The sequence below is a fragment of the Sciurus vulgaris genome, assembly GCF_902686455.1.
Source record: "Sciurus vulgaris genome assembly, chromosome: X".
Lineage (NCBI taxonomy): Eukaryota > Metazoa > Chordata > Mammalia > Rodentia > Sciuridae > Sciurus > Sciurus vulgaris.
In genome coordinates, this window is record NC_136471.1 from 38,472,418 (window position 1) to 38,478,874 (window position 6,457).

Consider the following 6,457-nt stretch of genomic DNA (forward strand, 5'->3'; position numbering starts at 1 on the left):
AGAATGCTAAAAATATTGTTTACATATGAATATGGAAGTATGTCTTTAATAGTATGCTATGCAAAAAAAGCTATTGGAAGAAAACTACATATAGCACAATTTTAAATTAAAAGAGAAAAATATAAAAAAAAATATACTTGAATGTGTACAGAAAAAGTATGGAAGAAAGCACATCAATCTTTTTATAGTGGTTACTGCCCAGAAATTGAGAATGATGAGGTGCGTGGGATGAGAGAGATTCCAATTTGTTATTCTCTACACTTAAGCATAATTTGAATTTTGCTTCAAGGAGCATGCATTTTTTTTGTTAAAATTAGTAAAAACTAATAATCTCTGATAATAGTAATTACAAAAGCTTTTTTTCCTCTTTTCTGCAGATATACACCTTTATCTAAGGATTTTATTGTTTTTAAGAAAAGCTTTATGTATTGTGGTTTTGAATATATATTTAATGTTTGCAAAACTTCTTTGGTTGAAAATACATACTTTTTATGTATAATGCATGTGAAAAATCAGCACTTGAGACTACAAATGCAGAGCTATTATTTTTAGTTTCAAGGAAATTATAGACCACAGTTCACTAATATCGCTGATGGCAAGAACCAAATCACAAGAGCAGCTTGTGAAAACTGGCATAAACTTCTTTATAGTTGAAACTGAAGAGACTGACCTCCAGTATATGAAGTGCGTGACACTCTCCACCAAAATGGTTATGCAGAAAAAAATAGTAAACAAAAATGAGAGTAATTCTTTCACTTGGGAGTGTGCTGTGCTGCCACTTACCATAGTGTGCAGTAAGGGTGGACTTAGGAGGATATTTAAATGGGCACAGTAAATGAAAGAAGTACAGAGTGTACCAAGTGGCCAGGTAGAAAGGGGATGGGAGGTTTCAAGTCATTTGTAGTGATCAAGGATACAACTAAATGAAAGCAAAGCCATCATCAGTCCAGGACCACTGTTAGCCAGCTATCTGGTGCCTTTGTGTAATTTATCAAAAGTCTCTTGTTCTTCTAGGCCTGTACCAGATTCCACTTCCCCCTCATCCCTGTGCTTAGAGTGAACAATTTGTACTACCACATAGATAGTAGTTTACGTTGGTTCCGGAAAGCAAGGAAAAGCTGGGATTTTGACTGCTGACATATTAAATTTAGCTCTAATTAGGCTATAGGAGGGTTCCCTGCTTCTGATGTGTCAGCTCAAAGCAGGGGTAAGACAAGGGTGGTTCTTCTTTACAAAGCCAAGTGCACTTTAAGACCCTGTATTAGTCTGGATTGACACATAAAATGAACCATCACAGACTGTATCAGAAATCTCTAATAACTTTATTATTCTTTATGGCTGAGCAATATCCATTGTGTATATATATATATATATATATATATATATATATATATATACCACTATAAGAAGATAGTTCAGTTGTATTTGCATAGAAATGATTAAAGTGGTCCACATGAACCTGCATTCCATCTAAGACTATCTAGATGTTGAAATTATATTACAATGGAAATCAAGAGAGCCTAACATGACCACCAAAATCAGGCAGTTCCACCAGGTTTGATCACATTTTTAATTTTATCATAGTACTGACACTGCTATGCTCCTAAAATAAAATTTTATGCAGTGCTAATGTTGATGTTGTGTGCCTGCTGGTCAGTGAAGAGAAGATGATAAATTTAATAAATTTCCTCCATTAATGAGACATCCTAATGGCATCCTTGAAGGCATCCAAGTGTCACATTTGTTTTCTCAGATTAGCACATAGTCCATGTCATTCTAAATCATTTTTCATCAAACCACATTGATTAATCAGTTACTTAACCAAGTATCCTCTATGTGCCCAGAAGCATGCTAGATTCTTTGAGGAATCACAGAAAGTAGAAAAAGGTAAACTTGTAATGGAGTCACTTGAAAACCAGCTGAGAGACACACACATAAACTATATAAAAAGGTGGAAGCACGCATTAAAGTGCTAAAGTCTATAATATCTACATCATGTACAGCCAGAAGAATGAGAAGTTATCCTCTGTAAATGTGAAATATGTCAAAATACATTATACTATCATGTATAACTAATAAGAACAATCTTTACAAAGTAAATATGTCCCTATTTGCACAATATATACAATAAATACAAAAACACAGTGAAGAAGGGAGAAGTTATTGGGAAAGCCTCCATCTCAGAGAAGAGCAGACTAAAATTGAGCCTTAGAGAATCAGTTGGATAAACTGAACTCTCCTGTGCTGTAAGCCTTTTTGGTAGCACAAAAATCCCATAGAAAAATGTCTTTTTTCTAGTGTAAACTGAATGTCAATGCAGGGCTTTCACTTCTACAGAACACTAATGTGTTTCTAGCCCTCACATGCTTTGTTGAGGAAAGAAGGGCAGGACAAGGCCTCTGCTATTGGCACATAAGGCTGGTTTATGTTTTGTTGAAGGAGACAATCCTAGCTACCACTTTGCCTGGTCATTCAGACTTTAGATCCTTTCTGCTTCATTATGGCTGAATATTTTCAGTAATTAGAGCATTCAGATTTTCCATTTCTTTGTGCCATGTCTTTTTGGTCATTTCTGAGGTTATATAACTCCTTTAATAAAAGCTTTTGGAATGGTTTGAAAATTCAATATGCATTCTCTTTTATCTGTAATAAAAGTTCTTATTCTCTATTTTCTTAAAGGGGAAAATAACACACAATTTGAAAAGGATGATCAGGGTATTCCATTCTTGAATTACTTTAGTAATAATTAACCCTCCTAATTGTCATATTTTATGACTTTGCTGTAGGAGAAATGCTTCCTAATTACTACAGGGCATTTATGCTTGATTGTTGAGCAGTTGTTTAAGGAGCTGTGCATGTGTTAGAGATAGAAATCATTTATTTAAATAACTACAAAGTACAATGATGAATTTCTTTTTATGTCTCACTTTTTCAGTCATGGGTTTCCATTTTCAGTGTTCTTTAGCTCTAATTGTAAATTCTACATAAATCTATACAAGACTAGTATCTTTCTAATGCCTCCTATATACTCACAGAAACTGAAAATATCAGCTTCAAAGCAAAATAGAAATCATCCCTGCTTTTACAGAAGAGATAGCTAAAGAGTAGTGCGATGATTTGGATATGGTTTAAGTGTATCCCCCAAAGGTCCCCTTGTTGAAATCGAATCCCCATCATCAAGTATTAAGAGACTAGAAATTTAAAGATTAGGATTAGATATGGGCTTCAGAGTAGAGGCTTCATGATTAAATACTGGTGGCTTAATAAAAAAGAAGAAAGGGTTGACAACTTAGCTCAGTGGTAGAGCACTTGGCTAACATGTGTAAGGAAGGCTCTGGGTTCAATTCCTAGCAGAATAGGAAGAAGAAGGAGGAGGAGGAGGAGGAGGAAGAGGAGGAGAAGAAGGAGGAGGGGAAGTGGGGAGGAGAAGGAGGAGGAAAACAAGGAAGAGGCGGGAGGAGGGGGAGAGAGATCAACCACAGGATTCACACACAGAGATGCTCTCTGTCTCTCACCATGTGATGCCCTGTACCACCTGGGGACTCTGCTAGCAAAAAGACCATCACTAGCCAGGCTCAGTGGCACACATGACTCAGTAATCCCAACAACTAAGGAGTCTGAAGCAGGAGAATCAGAAGCTCAATGCCAGCCTCAGCAATTTAGTGAGACCCTGTCTTCAAATGAAAAAATAAAAAACTCTGGAGATGTGACTCAGTGGTTAACCACCCAGGGGTTCAATCACAGTATTGTGTTATTGGTGACAGAAATTGGACTAACACATGTGGATAACTAGGTCTTGACAAAGTCAGGAATGGAATTTATTTTCCTTTATCATTATCATTATTATTATAATTACTATTATTATTATTTAATAAGGGAGATTAAATTGCAAAGAGTAGAATTGTTGGCAACCTACAAAGTACAACCATTATTCTCCCAGGCCTTGTCAGTGGCTATAAGTTTTTCAAACCTCTGAAAATCTTGATGCTAATTTAAGGATGATCTTCTGCCAATGCCAAGATACCATGAAACACTTCATGGCATAGGTTCACAGCCAAGTTCAGTGGTAGATCCCGTGGAAGTTACCTACATACTCATAAGTTTTGTAAGTCATTCTAAAATATGCTATGTTTTCTCTTATTGTTACCCCCCAACTCAGGTCTGCATTCATATAATACTGACATTCCAAGAGTTTCACAGGAAGTGTCATTTGAGTTGAACCCAAGGAAGAGAAGAGAGTAACCATGGAACTAGTTGAAGAAAGAGCACTCCAAGCAAAGGAAACAAATTCAAATATCTTGAGACAGAAAATAACCGGGTGTGTTCAAAAACAAAAAAGGTCAGCAGAGAAATCTCATAAGATTTACATAATAAGACTTTTGGATTTTACTGTAAGTGATAAAGGAAGCCATTAGATTTATTTTTAATAAAAATTCCAAACATGAATACAATAGAGAGAATTGTATAGTAAGCCCCAAAGAGCCATCACCCTAATTTAAAATTACCAATCTTTTGTCATATTTGCTTCATCTGTCCTCTTTTTTCTTTTAAATATTTAAAGCAAATCCCAGACTTCATTTTATTTTGAATTTATAAACATAATTCAGAATGCATCTCTGGAAAGTAATGAATATTTTCTTACATAGGCACAATACCATTATCATAGCTACCCTATATAGAAATTAGTCATTGGAGTCATCTAATAAGTAGTCTATCATTAAATTTATCCCTTTATCCAACTATGCTACAAGTGTCTGCTCACCATTGCTTTATCAAAAGCAGGATCTGAACAAGTTCCCCACAATACATTTGTTGGTGTTTCTTTTTCACTCTGAAGCAATAATGTCCTCCCATTTTCCTGTCATTGATTCAAAAAAGAATACAAGTCTATTTTCCTGAAGAAGGTCCTGACATAGTGGTTTTATTTCATTGTAATACTATTTAACTTGTTCCTCAAACTCACACATTTAAAAGGAAGCCAGTCCTTAATTAGATTCAGGTTCAACTTTTAGGCAAAAATACTTCATAAGCTGTGCTGTGTGTTTTATTTTGAGGAGACATCTAATTTCTGAGTGTCATTTTAAATTATTAATCAATGGGTTAATGTGGTTTCAGCCTGATCCCAGCATTGTAAAGTCCTCCATAGATCCTTCACTCAGTGTATCCATCGATTAATCGCATGACCGTTTTGGCCAAGTCAATGATCTCGTTAAATATTGCACAATAATAGCTTTTTAGTTCTTCATTCCTTTCCCACTTATTAGCTGGAGTTCTTCTGAAAAGGAGAAATTACTCGTAAACTACATATCTCATAAGCGTGATATGATATGATATGATAATTCTTTAAAAAGATGCACTGTGACCAAGGCCCTGTGGTGCATACCTGCAATCCCAGCAACTCAGGGGCTAAGGCAAGAGGATCACAAATTCAATACCACCTCAGCAACCTAGTGAGAACCTAAGTACAAAAACATACAAAGGGCTAGGGATGTAACTCAGTGATAGAGCTCCAGTGGTTTCAATACCTAGTAAACCCCACAACCACCATACACACACACATAAACTATAAAGCAATAAAAACAAAATGATGCACTGTGGACTGGGCAGGTAAATGCAGGAAAAACAGAAGGCTTCAGCAAGGTTCAAGTGAGAATATTCTTGAATAATATTTTAACACTGGAAATGTGAAAAGTGGTCATAATTAGTATATATTTTGAAGGTAAAACCCAAGAAGACTTGTGGATTTGAGCTGTGATGGAAGGGAAAAAAAATCAAGAAAATCTACTAGGTTTTTGGCTTAAGCCAGTGGGTACCATTTACTAAAATGAGTAATATTTGGGAAGAATAGATTTGAAAGTAAGACAGAATTCCATAGGTTTTTTTTTTTTTATCATATTCTCTTTGTTATGTCCATTAGATAGCTAAGTGGAAGTATTAAACAGTGATATCTGAAGTTCATCAAGAGTAGAGATACACATTTTTATTAATTTTTATTGTAGTAACATATATATCAGAGAATGTGCACATATTATAAGTAAGTATTGAATTGTAAAAAACAGAAATATATCTGGATAGCCATCACCAAAGATCAAAAAGCAGAAACTGACCAGCAGTATGGGAACACACTCCAAGCCTGTTTTCTCATTCCCAGGTAGTAACTATCATCTCAAAATCTAATAGCATATTTTGATTCTACCTGATTTGTTCTTTTAGTATGGGGAATGAACCCAGGGTGCGCTTTCACTGAACTGTATCTCTAATCCTTCCTATTTTCATTTTCAGACAGGGTCTCACTAGCTCAGCCTCCAAGGAATCACTGGGATTAGAGGCATGTACCACCACACCTGGAAATAAAAGAGTACCAGTCCCAACAAGCCAGCCAGGGGCTGATGTTTATGTTCTTTATATTAATGAAATAATTGAGAATATATTTTGTGTCAGGTTTCTTTGTTTAATA